At 40.9% G+C, this 15,723-nt stretch overlaps 1 protein-coding gene and 1 pseudogene across 2 annotated transcripts in view; both read right to left on the reverse strand.

The window, feature by feature from the left end:
- The window catches only part of LOC135228499 (small ribosomal subunit protein uS5-like), a 57,631-nt pseudogene extending 53,598 nt beyond the window's left edge, over positions 1–4,033 (reverse strand).
- Positions 1–15,723, reverse strand: part of MITF (melanocyte inducing transcription factor) — a 281,453-nt gene that overhangs the window by 98,340 nt on the left and 167,390 nt on the right. The window lies entirely within an intron of this gene.

Raw genomic sequence — 15,723 nt, forward strand, 5'->3', positions numbered from 1 at the left:
CAGAGCTAGACGGCAATTCTGAGACCATCGAGTCAAATGGGAAGACTGAGGCACAGAAAGGCAACTTCCCCAAGGTCATGGTGTGCTATGCAGGTATGTTTGATTTCAGGACTGTAGTATCAGTGTTCAGTTAGTGAACTTTGCAAAATAGAATAAAGGGAATGGCCCTCAGGCTTATCTCAAGATAGTATATATCATGGAAATAAGATAAATTATTTAATAGCAAAAATAAAGGTCAGCAAGTGTGAGTATTGAGTACAGAACACTCAAGGTGACATGTTTCTAAAAGGTAAAAAAAATAAAAAGGACAGATTAAACCTTTACATAAATTATAAGAGATGAAAGGGATGGGGTAGCAGGATTCTAGAAAGAAAATGAACATAACGTGTAAAGAAGTCAGATAATTCCAGAGCATATGAGTCAGAACACCTGGAGTCCAGAAAAAAAACCATGCAATTTGATTAGAGATGAAAATGTTCTGAACACAGAGATTTGCGTCCATCGGTTGGCTATTTCTGGAATGTGAGCCCTGGGGATCGGTAGTGAGAGACTGTGATTACATTTTTAAAATGTACTTTGAACCTCTACTTGCCTAAAAATAATAATGATTTAAAAAGTGAGTTGCTAGTATCGTCACCTATATTTAACCTGAGTTTGAAAACCAAAACGGTTGGCTTTCTCAGCTTAAAAGCTTAACGTCAGAACCACGGAACATGTGACAACTCAACATCTATTAACTTTCTTGAAAATTTAGCCCCAGTTTTTACCATTTTCTCCAGAATTTTATAGAAATAAGAATTTTAACAGTTGCTTAATTTGGCTGCTGATCATCAACAAAATTTTCTCAGAACTTTTAATAATGGGTATAATTTTGGGGGAAAATTAACTATTTCGGCCAAGCAACCCACCCCACCCAGATGATTTGAAAACTTCCTTGCTGCTGAAATGTAACTCAACAATTATCAGTTAAAAGGATCTGTATACGTCACGTACATGTCTAGAGAAACTAACTCCAGGTCGTCGTATAGAGAATCAGCTTCAGTCTCCTTTTACCCCAGCATTAGCCTTTCAGACATTTCTCAAGAACCCGTCATGTGGCTTAATTACCGAGGACTTGTATGTGTGTCTGACTGAACTGCTGATGACAGTGAGAAACATGAACAAATACTGGGCATTTATCCTATGCAAGGCATGGTGCTAAGTGCTTATCACATATTTCTAACAGCAGCCCTGTGAGCGAGGGACTTATTATCCGTGTTATGCAGACAAGGCAACTCAAGTTCAGAAAAGATTTGGACACTGCCCACCTAACTCCAAAGCCCATTCCCTTACACATGTATACAGCAGCCAGATAGCAGGCCTAGCACATCACGAAATGCCTTTGGGCCAGAGCTTCTGTGAGGAAGTCTTAACTGATAAATGGATCCCGAACATAAGCAGGAGAGGCACTGGCAGTTCGGCGGTGGAATTCTCGTCCTTGGTATGGAAGATCAGGCTCGATTCCTGGTTGACGCACCTCGAGCGCCGTCACCATGGTCTGTCGGCGGAGGCCTTCATGTTGTTATGATGCTGAACAGGCTTCAGCAGAGCCTCTTGACTAAGACGGGCTACTTCTGAAAATTAGCCAATGAAAACTCTATGGGTAACAATGGTCTGATGAGCAACCAGTCATGGGGGTTGGTTTTATTGAACATACGGATGCTGTAAGTTGATGTCAACTCAATGGCTGCTAACAACAAACATAATAGACGCAGAGTAGGTTTAGAAAACAAGATTCATAAACCAGGAAAGAAGTCCCCAGTGGGTGTTTTAGGGTTATTTCTGATTTTACCCCTTACTAGGTGATCATAAGCAAGAAGAGGGAGGTAAGAAGATAATCCATGTCTTCTAGCAGAAAAAACAGTGTACTTTATGGTTCCTACATGTGCCGTATGCCTTTTCTAAGGCTGGACTTGGGTCAGCGTGTTTGGGTGTGCAAGTCAAGGACTTCAACATCAGAAAGGCTGAGTCTTTCCTATCAAGTTTTCAAAATGACCATTTGTTTTATTCCAATCAGTGGGACAAGCTGGCCAGGGTCCTGTATTTACTGCCTTCAGGCAGAAAACTAATACTGAAGAAGAAAGAAAAACACTTTCTGTTGATGTCAATGCTGCAGTGTAAAAGGCGTAGCCAGGAAGATGGCCACATCATGAGAAAAACCTTTGATGTCATAGACTGACATCAAGGACCTCCTGCTCGTGAAATTATAGATGTTAGGGTCCCATGGGCTCTGAAAAGGCCACTCTGTTTTACCACTTAACTAAATCCAATTAAGGGAGGGGGGAATAGATTCCAAAATAGAATTTCAATTAAACTTGAATAGTTTTAAAACAAAATGTTTCCTAAAAAGAAGTTGCTTTAAAAAGAATTTAAATAATTAGAAGTTGTCTAAAAAAAAGCAGCTTTAAAAAAAAAAAAAAGTCAAACATTTTAAGGCCTTATTTGATTAGAAGCTATCTATGCTTTTGAGTTTTCATGAATGAAGAAAATGTCAGAAACTAAGAAAAAGATGAAATATGTGGCTTTGGTAACAATTTGCACTTTTTTAATCACAGCTACATCTATCTTTTGTTGAAGAAGAGATACATGGTGTATATATAAGTGATGGGTGTATCTAATTTACAAACTTTTGTGGATAAAGGGACTCATTGGTCCCACAGAACCCCTCCAAAGGCCTGCCTGTTCCTATAGCCCAATTTGGGAACCAGCGACCTACAGCAAGTAATTTTAGAGCTGCTTCTGGTGATGCTGGTTGTTTTCCCTTCAACTCACCTCGGCAATATTTGCCAGGATTAATCTCTTTTATCAATTTGGCATAAATATATGTATATAATGTAATGTACCCCCATGTACAAAAGAGTCCTTTTGACTCAGTGGTTAAGCACTCAACTGCTAACCAAAAGTCTGGCAGTTCAAACCCAGCTCCGGCTGCATCAGTCAACCTAGTGATCTGCTCCCAAAAAGATTACAGCCTAGAAAACCCTATGGGGCAGTTCTACCGTATCACATGGGGTCAGTATGAGTCTACCTGACTCAATAAAAAAAAACTAACAATAATGACCCCAAGTACAAAAGATCCTAAATAGCTGTTGGATATTTTGCAACTTCAAGGGAGCAATTTTACCCAAAGGCAACATTTCCTTAGCCTGTCCTCCTCCTCCCCTCTCTTCTCAAACTGCCTGTCTGTGGTACCACTGCTGCACATTCATGGTCAGTATCTACACGTTAAAGGCTCTAAGAAGTACCACAGTGAAGACACTTGGTTGACTTTATTTGCACTAACATTTCCCAGTTTTTCTCATGTTTCTTACAAATTAACTTCCAGGGTTCTACAGCAGTGATAAGAATCTCCCACTAAAACCCAAAACAAACCAAACTCACTGCTGTCGGGTCGATTCCGACTCATAATGACCCTATAAGACAGAGCAGAACTGCCCCATGGGGTTTCTAAGGAGCGCCTGGTAGATTTGAACTGCTGACCTTTGGGGTAGCTGCTGAACTCTTAACCACTACACCACCAGGGTTTCCAGAATCTGCCACAGGGATGGCTAAAACACACTCTAATGGATCTCATCATCAGAGTTTTGACTCAGTAGGATTTGGGGTGAGCCCATAGAATTTGTATTTCTAGCAAGCTCCCAGGTGATGCAGGGGCTGTAGGTTCTGGACCCCCCCCCCCATCAGAACCACTGGGCTACAGAAAATAAAAATACCATTAGGGGTTCATTAAATTCTACTACCTTAGTTAGCCTCATGTCAAACTGAATTAAGCATTTTACATCAATATTAAATGTTCCTGATGCAGAATATTCTGGATTGTCTCCCTTGTCTATGAGATATCTGTGGTCCTAAAACCCCAAAAAAGCCAAACCACTTGCCATCAAGTCAATTTCGACTCACAGAGACCCTGTAGGACAGAGTAGAGCTGCCCTATAGTGTTTCCGAGGAGTGGCTTGTGGATTAGAACTGCCGATCTTTTAGTTAGCAGCTGAGCTCTTACCCACTGTGGCTCCAGGGCTCCCAGTGGTCCTAAAAAAAAAAAAAAAAAAGTTTCCCTAAAATGAGCACAATGACCCACACTCATAGCATTGTATTATGAATTCTATCAGCCTTATGCTACTTAATAAGTTTTAAAAGTTTTCGAGCATGTGAATTTAATAGAAGCCTGGAAAACTAGTCAAATTGAAATAAATTGCTTGAACATTTTTTGATTTACATTATTTTATAATGATAATAAAATATTAAAATAATTAATAAACATTGGAAGACATATATAACCCCAGGCTAAGGAAATCATGAAATCTGACAATGTAATGATTTTTCTTTCTAGAACTCAGGGCATGTTTAAAATTTTGTCTCTCTTGGCTTTCTTGCCTGTTGTAATGGAACAAGAGTGCGTTATCGTTATAGGCTCCTAATATCATATGGAGTGTACATCACATTTCCAACACAGTTTATTTATTCCAATATGATCAATACACTGTTTGTACTGAGAAGGACAAGGTGCCAGACAAAATATAAATTATCGTTTTAGATATATTATTTCTGGTCTAATAGATGATCAAAAACTAGAATCAAACTACAAAACTTGGCTGCACTGGTGAATAAGAAAAGGAGGAAAGAAATGTTTCACTGAATTATCAGCTAGCTGTGTTGAAAATTCCTAAAAATATACTATAAGTTTGCAAAAAGAAATCGCCTTAGCAACATCGGTACAAATACAAATCATATTTAAAACTCCAGCCAAAAAATAAGAATTTCCAATAGCCTCTGCATAAATTAAATCATGACTGACCGTATATTAAAGAACAACCTAGGATTAACTGATCTCCTTGTCCTCCAAAGTGTTTTCATACAAAAAGACACTGATGGAATGCTTTATATTCCCAAGATTTCAGACGTCTTTAACGCGCTGGATGGGTGCTATGTAAGTGTGATATGTGTAGGTTGGAAGTGAACCTGGATTAAAAGTATGAGTAAGACGTGTGACTAACAAGTCAATAGCTGTCACAGAGCTCAGGCCTGAATGGAAGGCTGCTGGCAGGCAGGTCACAACTCCCTGTTACCAAGGGTTTGCTCTCTCCTAAGAAAGGCTGTTTTTAACAGGAAAAATCAACCGTGCATGAGATATGTCAGCTAAGTCAGCTAAACGACCTCCAAAGATTTATGAGAAAGAGAATGATGATTAATTTCTTTGTTTTGTTTTCTTGTTTGGGGAGAGGGGGTGGGCAGGAATGTGAAAACAAAAGTATCGGGTGGGCATAATAAGGGCATGTGAAGATGGAAACTTGCAGATGATAGCAATAACTGCTATATGTAAGTTATTTATAAATATACATCACTGAGCCCTGGTGGTACAATAATTAAGCACTCAGCTGCTAATCAAAAGGTTGGCAGTTCAAACCCACCCTGCAGCTCCATGGGAGAAAAGACCTAGCAATCTACTGCATTAAAGATAATCGCCTAGAAAACCCCATGGGGCAGTTTTCTGTCATATGGGGTCACTATGAGTCAAAAATTGACTCAACAGCATCTAACACAGCAACAACATATAATTTATTATCGATCGCAATACAGCAGCACCCTTTATTGAGCACTTTCCAACTATCCAGATGTGTGCTAAGGGCTTTAGGCCTGTGCTGTTCAATACGGAGGTCATGAGCCATGTGCGGCTACTGAGCACTTGAAATTCGGCTCATGCGCTGAGGAACTTATCTATTTTATTTAAATCTAAATTGGGAAACTTACCCTCAATTTTATTATTGGAAAACTTTTAAGTATGTTTGAGGCAACTCAGGCATGTGATATCAACTCTCTCAACTGTGAATTTTATAAAATCAAATGACAGATTAATTCTGATAAAAATTCGGCATCGGAATCCAGATGTGCTATAGGTGTAAGATACATACCCGAGCTGAAGACTTCATATTAAAATAAAAAGAATGTAAAAATTCTTGTTAATAATTTTTATAATCGGGAGTCATTTCAACGGCAGACAACAACAACGTGGCTCCTGTTCTATTTCTATTCAACAGCACCATCTAACGTAAGTTATTTCACTGAGCCCTCACAAAAACTCTCCCAGAGTAGGTACTATTACCTCCATTTCATAGATGAGGCCACTGAGGCAGTGAGAACAGGAAACGCGCCCAAGGTCACCCAGTTAAGCATTGGAGCCACGCTAATCCTAGATTTTCAACAGGGGCACTGATTTATGGTCGCATCTCAAGTACACTGAGGCGCATCAGTTGGTGTTAATGGGAATTTGGCATCCAAATTATAACTTACTACAGCGTCTGGATACCAAGGTTACAAGGCTGAATCATAAGGTTTGGTGCTACTTAGAAATTAAATCTTTTAAGATTAACCTAGCTGTCATAACTATCACCAAACATTTAACATGCAAGAACAAAGGCCATTACCGCAGCCTATCTTAGCAGGCGAAACATTCAAATTAAATTCCATCAAACCACACAGAGCCAATATACTTTGACAAGCACCTCACATTCAAAACCTCCAGAGCCTGGATTTTTTAAATTTGCTCCCCCTTTCTCTTTATCAAGAGACAAAAGAAAGCTCAGTCAAATGCTGAATGGGGTAAAAGACAACGCAACAAAGTTAATAGGGGACTATGGATGGCCCTTCAAAATTTGTAAAAAACACAAACACAAGAAAGCACGTTTCCATTCCTGCACAATATTGCTTTTGTTTAGCAGACACGTCCCAGTCTTGAAACGTGTTGGTAATAAATCAGCAGGCATTATTTTAAATCAACCGGTTTTATGAAATAAGCCAAGAGTTGAAAGAGGCAGGACTAATTACCAACATTCCTTGATGAATTACTTAGCGGCGTGTGCTAAGTCAATGTGCGGCTATGTCTTGATCCCCAATTTTATCCTGTACTTATTTCCCAGGAGGCAAAAGGAACACGTGGCTAATTAGGGCACAGATCTCTACCGCCAGAATTACTCAAGGTAAGATTTCTTTTGAGAAAAGAAAGGGCTCTTTGCCTGGTACTTATTAATCTAATTTTTACTACTTCACTAGAAAAACAGAGCTAATCTTGTCACCTTCAGGCAGTCTGAACTACCATGCAGTGCTCAGAAAAAAATGTTACATATTTGTCATTTAGCCAATAAGAATTTCTTAAGCCTTTCCTAACTGGCAGGAATGTCTCTGGTTTGTTGCTTCTAATTAAGACTCCACAAAATTTCCAGCCCCTAAATTTTAATTATATAAAACTCAGGGCCAACAGGGGAGATTATGACAAAGCTAGGCCCTGGTGGTAAGGTTGTGGAAATCTGAATTTTGCTTTTCAAATTTAGGCCTCTTGACTGCTTTATAAAATTATTCACAATCTGGTGATTGAAAATCTTCTGCTCGTTTTTAAATTTCAAAATCTTTACACCTTGCTATCTTTCCTCTAGGGAAGATCCCTAGAGTTATAGTGTGTGCATAAATTGAGTAAACTCACTTGACAGAGGAATTGTGCTTCTCAGAAAGTTGTGAGTAAAAAGAACTTTTCCCAGACTCTTAAATACAATGTATTAGAGACATCTAGTTTAATTACACAAAAACATGTCCATGTTTTCTTTAGAAACCCTGGTGGCATAGCGGTCAAGTGCTATGGCTGCTAACCAAAGGGTAAGCAGTTCAAATCCGCCAGGTGCTCCTTGGAAACTTTATGGGGCAGTTCTACTCTGTCCTATAGAGTCGCTACGAGTCAGAATCAACTCGACAGCACTGGGTTTGGTTTTTTGGTTTTTATGCGCTCCTAGAAAAAATAATAATACTAATAAAGCCTTTGACCACCACCTCCTCCAATCCCAATACCTATTCCAGAGTAACTTCTAGTAACAGTTTGGTATAGATTCACCTAGACCCTTTTCTAGAAAATTCTCTATTTTTTAAAAGAGTGATTAAAACAATTCCTTTTCAGGATCATTCTCTACTTTAAATAACAGCCTCCAACTTTATATGCTTTATATGTTCCAATTTTAATTCATCTCATTTTCTTAAAGTTCTACATTAATAAGCAAAAACGTCTAACTTCATAAACAAGGACTGAAAGACTGGTATATTGTTGGGAGCTAAATTTTCCTTAAAGTTCAGGCTGATACTCAAAGAAGTCAATAAAAAGAGACACATTCAGGGGCAAGAGCCAATATTCTAGTACTTACTGCTACTAGAACCTTGAGTAAAGTCTCTGTACTGATTTACATACTTTATAACACAGATTCCACCCACTGATTTTAGTAGGACGACGTTAAAATTAGCTTTTACTTACCCATATCCACAAATCTCTCTTGTTCAAGAGCATACCTACAGAAGGTAATCCATCAGGAGTGGCCTTTCAAATCTAAATCCTTTAATTGTGACGATTAAGTAGGCGGCCCTGAGAAGGTGATTCATGACACTTGCCCACAGAAATATAGGATTTATTACAGGTGATGTCCATTTTAAATCACACGGGAAAACAAAATGCGTGAAATTCCAATGTTAAGTGCTAAAAAACAGCAGAAGCTGTAATACTGCATGGAGTAGGGAGAAAAACTAAAGAATGTAATCTAATTTTGGGAGAAAATTCATATTAAAGGACATACGTGGGTCTATCAAATTGCGTATTAAAAAATCATTTAACCTAGGCCTTCTGTTGGCCCAGGACAGGAACCATTCCCAAAGCCAACTCTTCGGACAGGGATTGAATTGGACAATGGGTTGGAGAGGGATGCTGGTGAGGAGTGAGCTTCTTAGATCAGGTAGGCACTTGAGACTATGTTGGTATCTCCTCCCTGGAGGGGAGATGAGAGGGTGGAGGGGGTTAGAAGCTGGCGAAATGGACAGGAAAAGAGAAAGTGGAGGGAGGGGGCGGGCTGTCTCATCGGGGGGAGAGAAATTGGGAGTATGTAGCAGGGTGTGTGTAGGTTTTTGTGTGAGAGACTGACTTGATTTGTAAACTTTCACTTAAAGCACAATAAAAATTAAAAAAAAAAAAAGTTACCGTGAAAAAAAAATTATTTAAAACAATACAAACACGTTATCAAAATACACAGACCTTGAAAGCACATGAATTGTGATGGCCTGGGCCATCAGAATCCTTAAAATATAAGTGATTCAAGTTATGATTTTTGGATGCTGTTATAGTCTTGACTTTAGTGATCTCTGACCAGTAATCACGCTGTTTTTGTTGTTTTTGTGTGCCAATAAGAGGATTCCAACTCATAGCGACCCTATAGGACAGAACAGAACTGCCCCATGGGGTTTCCAAGGCTGTGATCTTTATGGAAGCAGACTGCCACGTCTTTCTCTCTCAGAACAGCTGGTGGGTTCGAACCGCTGACCTTTCAGTTAACAGCCAAGCACGTAACCACTGCACTACCATGGCTCCTTCCAGTAATCATAAATACACCTAAATCATAAATTACCATCATGGTCAATCAGGCCGTGCAGCTTCATTATACACTTAAAACCCACCCAGTTCTTTTATTGGCCGTATTGTGGAGACTCATGGGGACACTTTAATTATTTAATATGGAGGGGCCATGCTACTAATTTCAAATGCTTAAGATCATGGATCTTTCTGTTAAGCCCGTGACGGTAATTCTTTAGAAAGATTTAGGGATGTCCTTAAGCTCTACAGCAAGTATAGGAGGCAACAAGGTGTGTGGGTAGAGGTAGATGAGGTAGGGTGTGGAACTCAACTGAGTTACCAGGGCCAGTGACAATCTATGCCTCAGTTTCCTCAACTGGAAAATGGGGTTTATCTACCTATCCCATAGGACTGCTAGAGGGATTAAATGAGATAAAGGGTATGACCCATTCAGCCTACTACCTGATACACACAATAATTAATGTCCATAAAGTCAAAGAGTCACTCTTATCTTTCTTCCTCCAAGCTGCTTTAGGCAGTACAGGCGGTCCCCAGGCTACAAACAAGCTCCTTCCTAAATCTGTCTGTCTTTAAGTTGAATTTGTACCCAAGTCGGAACAGTTAGGTACGGTCCGCATCTAAGATCAGCTGGTCAAATGTTTGTCTTAGTATATAGTGTACCTTTCTACACATAAGAAACATTAGAGAAACACTTCCAGATACACTGAGACATCTTTAATAATACAGTAATAATAATAACGTTTAGTGCACGTCAGAAAGTAGCACCTGTGTGTTCTTATGGACCATTGCATGTACCTGACATGTACCTGACATGTTTAATAGGCTTTAAGGGGGTTGGTTTGTAACTACGAGTTCCGGGGACTGCCTGTACCACATTTACACCACTAATTCCTACAAAAGTTTTAGGCTATGGCTTGAAGCGCTGTGATAAACACTTACTACACCCCCAGGTACCATGCCCTCTGAGAAACTGAGCAGTGCCACGTCTCCTTCCTCAAGTTCCTCAGGTAACTCCCTCTAAGGAGAGGTGCCACCACCGGGAGCTAGGACATGTAGGCGGTGGAGTCAGTGGGTTCAAATCCTGGCTGCATTCCTTACTGTGTAGCTTCAGGTGAATTACTTAACCTCTTTGCCTCAGTTCCCTCATCTGTGAAATGGGGATGCCAATAATAACTACCTCACAGACCCACTCTGAGATTAAATTAGTTAACACTGGTAAACCCCTTACCCCAGTGCTGGGACATGCTAAAAACCAAAAAAAAAACAAACCCAGCGCCATCAAGTCAATTCTGACTCATAGCGACCCTATCGCTACTATAACAGTTCCCTGAGAGAAAATACAGAGTAGCCAAAACCTGTAGGAGCCTTGGTAAGTGTTCTTTAAACACAAAATAGGAAGAGGAGGTGTGGAAAAATGCTGATTACTCTTAAAGGAATGTTTCTCAACCTTTGTTTTTTCACTATCACCATGCCCACAAGTAGTCTTTTAGACCTAGTTTTGCTAATCACCTCTCCCTCACCCCCATCTCCATGAAATTGTAACAGCTCAGATATACACTGTATTGTTTATGTACTTATGTACGTAAGTTTATATAACTTAGATACACCTGTTTATGTACTGTGGATCTATTCACATATGTCTGTTTATGCTGCTGCTGCTGTTAGATGCCCTCAATTTTCGATGCATTGCGACCCCATGTGATAGAGTAGAACTGCCCCCATAGGGTTCTCTTGGCTGTAATCTTCACGTGAGTACATCAGTAGGTCTTTTCCCGTGGAGCTACTGGGTGGAATCAAACTGCCAACCTTCTGGTTATCAGTGGAGCGCTAGCAATTTGCACCACTGGGACTCCTCGTTTATGCCCTTCGAGAGCCATAAACCATTTTAACTTCACGGTTTGTTCGCCTCCCAAGAACTAACTTTTGCCCCCTTGGAAGCAAGAAGCAATACCGTCTCTGTTGACACTGGGTCTCAGCACATTAGAATGAAATTACTACTCAGAGCTAGAAAAAACTAGGTCCGCTCCAGTTTTTAGCCCTCACTCCTAGGCCCCAGGACTTAACATTCTCCTTAAAACTCTGTACTAACTTCCATCTGTTGGTGGAGGTGGTTACTGTCAAGCTGACTCCGACTCATAAAAACCCCGTGTGTACAGAGAACTGCTCCATCGGGTTTTCAAGGCTGCGGCCTTTCAGAAGCAGATCGCCAGGCCTGTTTTCCAAGGCACCTCTGGGTGGGTTTGAACTGCCAATACTTCAGCCAGTAGTCGAGCGCTTAACCGTCTGTGCCACCTCCAGCAGAAGTGGGCAAATAACAGGAGACTGCGCCTATTGGTTTGGCTTCCTTTAATAGCAGAAAACCCACAACGTAACTTCAGTGACTGCAAAATGGTTCATAGAGAAAATGTTCAAAGACCCTCATACTCAAGAGAAGGCATCCTTCCCACACCTGTGTGTTTCAGATGTCCACTCACTGCAGCCGGTCCTAGCCACACCCTGATGAAACCAGCCCACCCAGAGTCTGTTACAGCTACTAGCCACAGCAGAGTGGGCTTGTGGTCGCGGGGAGAGAAATCATTTTCATGTTGTGCCGGTATTACCAAGTTAACATGAGATTAGAGCTGCTGTTTCCATTTTTTAAGAAAAGTGGAATTAATTCATAGGCTTAGCTGGGTCAAGGTGGAATATTTTGTTTGAGATAGTTGCTCCCCATGGGTCTGCCCTTTCAAGGGGACCAAAGTTAAAAATTTAAGCAAAGATGACTTTCTTCAGCAGCACTTAATTACCAGTTACTAGGAGTCAAACATTGGAAAAATCATGCAGATAGCTTAAGACCAGGCAGTTTCTTTTTTATACATAAGGCTGCCATGAGGCAGAGCCAACTCGACAACAACCACCACCGCCTGTCAGCTTGTCACAGAGTGGTGGCTTGCCTGTTGCTCTAATGCCGGAAGCAAAGCCACCGGTATTTCAAATACCAGCAGGATCATCCATAGTGGACAGGTTTCAGCAGAGCTTCTAGACTAAGATAAACTAGGAAGAACGGCCTGGCGATCTGTTTCCAAAAATTAGCCAGTGACTAACCCTATGGATCACAAGAGAATACAGTGCTGGAAAATGAGCTCCCTACATTGGAAGGCACTCAAAGTACACAGTGGCTGCAATAATGGACTCAAGCTGACCAGTGATCACGAAGATGGCACGTGACCCGACAATATTTCACTGTTATACATAAGGCTGCCATAACAACAGCAGCAAGTCATTAAAAACAGTGCATCTAAACAACCAAATCCAAAATTGATCAGTAATCTTTTATGGAACTATGCACACTTCTCAGCCTGTGTAAATTTCATTTGACCAGTATAAAACACGTTTATGGAGCCCGTTCTGTGCCAGCACTGAGACGGCCGAATTCTTACCCAAAACGTGTTAGTGAAGTCCCGTGGGCATCAAAAGGCTGTCAGTCAACACCCGTGAAGCTCACGCAGCCTTGTACCCCCGGAATGGCCAAGCTGCTTTCAAAACAGAGTGGGCCATCCCCATTCTGTCTGGGGAGGGTGGAGTCTGAAGCAGCAGCCTCAAAAGCTGAGACAACCCAAAAAGAGAAAAATGACCTTTCCTCTGTTCCGTTGGCAAATGTAAACAAAGAAGTATGTAGGGTTTCTGTTTACCTGATCAAAACTGCCTGAGGTATTTCTTCAAACCTCACTCAAACAGGAAGCAACTACCGAGCTGGAAAACAGAAGCAGGAAGGCTGCGCCCCAAACTGATAACGGCAGATACCTCTAGGGAGCGTATCTGGGAGGAGGGAGAGGTAAGGAGGGAAGTTTGGATTATTCTTCTGTATTGTATAAATCTGTTACATGTTAACAAGTATTGTCTGTAATTCAAGAAATCAATAAAAATGAGTTGTAAGGAGAAAGAAAATGACCTTATGTGTGACACTGAACACAACAAAATGATTCTTCTAGGAGGAGTCAAAGACCCTGCAAGGAAATGAGTCCTCAGGGAGCACTGCGTTAGCAGGGTGAAGGGAGCTCTGGTGGCGCAGTGGTTAAGAGCTCAGCTGCTAACCAAAATGTCAGCAGTTCAAATCCACCAGCCGCTCCTTGGAAACCTTGTGGGGGGCAGTTCTCTGTCCTCTAGGATCACTATAAGTCTGAATTGACTCGATGGCAACAGGTTTGGTTTTTGGGTTTCGGCAGGGTGGAGAGCTTTCCATGGAACCTGGGAACCAAATCCCTTTTCCCCCCTGGATAAGGACGTGGTCTTGAAGACATAGAAAACCAAAAACTCACTGCCGTGAAGTCGATTTTGACTCACAGTGACCCTATAAGACAGAGGAGAACTGCCCCATAGGGTTTCCAAGACTATAAATCTTTACAGAAGCAGGCAATCACATCTTTCTGCTAAGGAGTGGATGATGGGTTCAAAAGGTCGACCTTTAGATTAGCGGCCAAGTGTGTTAACCACTGTGCAACCAAGGCTCCTGATGACACTGAGGTTAATTTAAAAACAAAAAGACACCAGTATTTATCAACAGTCCCTGAAACTGAGACTCGAGGATTGTTTAAGTCACACTACTGGTGTCCTAAGTATATAATTGGCCATGTATGAATGAACTATGGTATAAGAATTCTCAGACACAGCAAGTCCTTATCTTATGTGGACAGCATTTCTAGCAATGGATCTGAGACATGCTGCATCCGTGCCTGCCTCTTGTGGCCACCATGATGGTAATGAGGTTCTGTTGTTACTGTTGATGTTGGGTGGCGTCCAGTAGATTCGGACTCATAGTGACCCATGGGGCAGAGGAGAACTGACCCATGAGTTTTCTAGGCTGTAATCTTTACGGAAGCAGATCACCAAGTCCTTCTCTCTTGGAGCCACTGGGTGAGTTTGAACCCCCTACCTTTTGGTTAGCAGCTGAGCACTTATTCATTGCATCACCAAGGTACTTCTGGCTAAATAACTCAGGAACAAATTCTAGATGTCTAGTGGGGTTTGAGAGTAGTCCCTTCTGCCAATCTGTGCCTATCTGCAACTTTTCACACCCTTTTTGATGTTTTTATATCATAACTAAAAAATAACTCACACCTTAAAAATTCTGCTCCAGGTAGCTTTTGTAGTTTACAGAGAAAGGCCATCAATTCAGCATCCGCCCTTTTTGTCACTTGTGAAATTTCATCAAATGTCAGTGGTAGAGCAGGGTGCCAAGGAAGCAGGACTTCCGTCCCAACTCCCTAGGATCTCTATCCTAATGAGGTGTTACATTTATGAGGCAGTTACCAAATAAAGGACAACGGTTAATTTAGTTTTCAACGTAGAAGGCCCTGGCAACATGTATTTCTGCATTTTATGACCATAAAGCATCGTTTCTAAATGCACAGCAATCAGCCCAGCTCCTGAAATCATCTGAGGTAGTTCGAAAAAAAAATTTTTTTTGAAAATTTAAAAAATAAATTCCTTCAAACTAGTTCAAATAAAATATCCTAAAGCAACATAAATCTTTGTTTAAAATTCATACAACCTTTCACCTGAGCAGAACAGAAAAATACAATGTACAATCTGTTCCAAAGAAAACACCTTTCTTTATAAATTTTTAAATTCGAAGGCAAAAAGAAGGAAGGAAGGGAGGGAGGAAAAGGGAGAAAGAAATCCTTGGCGATATGCTGAAAACTTCTGAACAAAGAAATGTTTTCAAACTATAAACTAATGTTTTCAAGCTGCAAAACGCCAGGTCCAAGTTTCGGGGTGGGATGAGGAGAGAAAAATCCTGGTGAACTTGCCAGTCCAAGTTCAGAGTAACCAGGCACCTCAACAGGCAGTCCTGGGTTAAGAACTTCTGACTTACAGGCAATTCATACTTGCCCTTTAATGTTATGTAAATGTGTCCTCATTTTGAACCTACTGAACCAACCCCTACCCCTAAAAAAATTAATAAAAATTATTTATTTATTACCCCAACTCCCAACAAATTCTTCATCAGAATCACTTTCGCTTGCTGCTCCTTCAGCTTTTAAATCACTGAAAAGGCTTCAAGCCTTTACTTACACTAAAAGCTAAGTGAGAACCCTATCCGCCTGTTCTGACTTACCTACAAATTCGACTTAAAGACACAGTTAGGAACTGATCTCGTTCATCACCTGGGGTCTGCCAGTATAACCAATCAAAGCGAGTGAGAGGAGACAGTGAAAACAGATGCTTGAGGAGTGTTCGCAAGACAACGCAGCGGTGCCATATGCTTCTTTGGCTAGGAGACCTCACACGTGTCTATAAGGTCTATCCCTGGT

Source organism: Loxodonta africana, chromosome 22 (assembly GCF_030014295.1).
Source record: "Loxodonta africana isolate mLoxAfr1 chromosome 22, mLoxAfr1.hap2, whole genome shotgun sequence".
In the NCBI taxonomy this organism is placed as follows: Eukaryota; Metazoa; Chordata; class Mammalia; order Proboscidea; family Elephantidae; genus Loxodonta; species Loxodonta africana.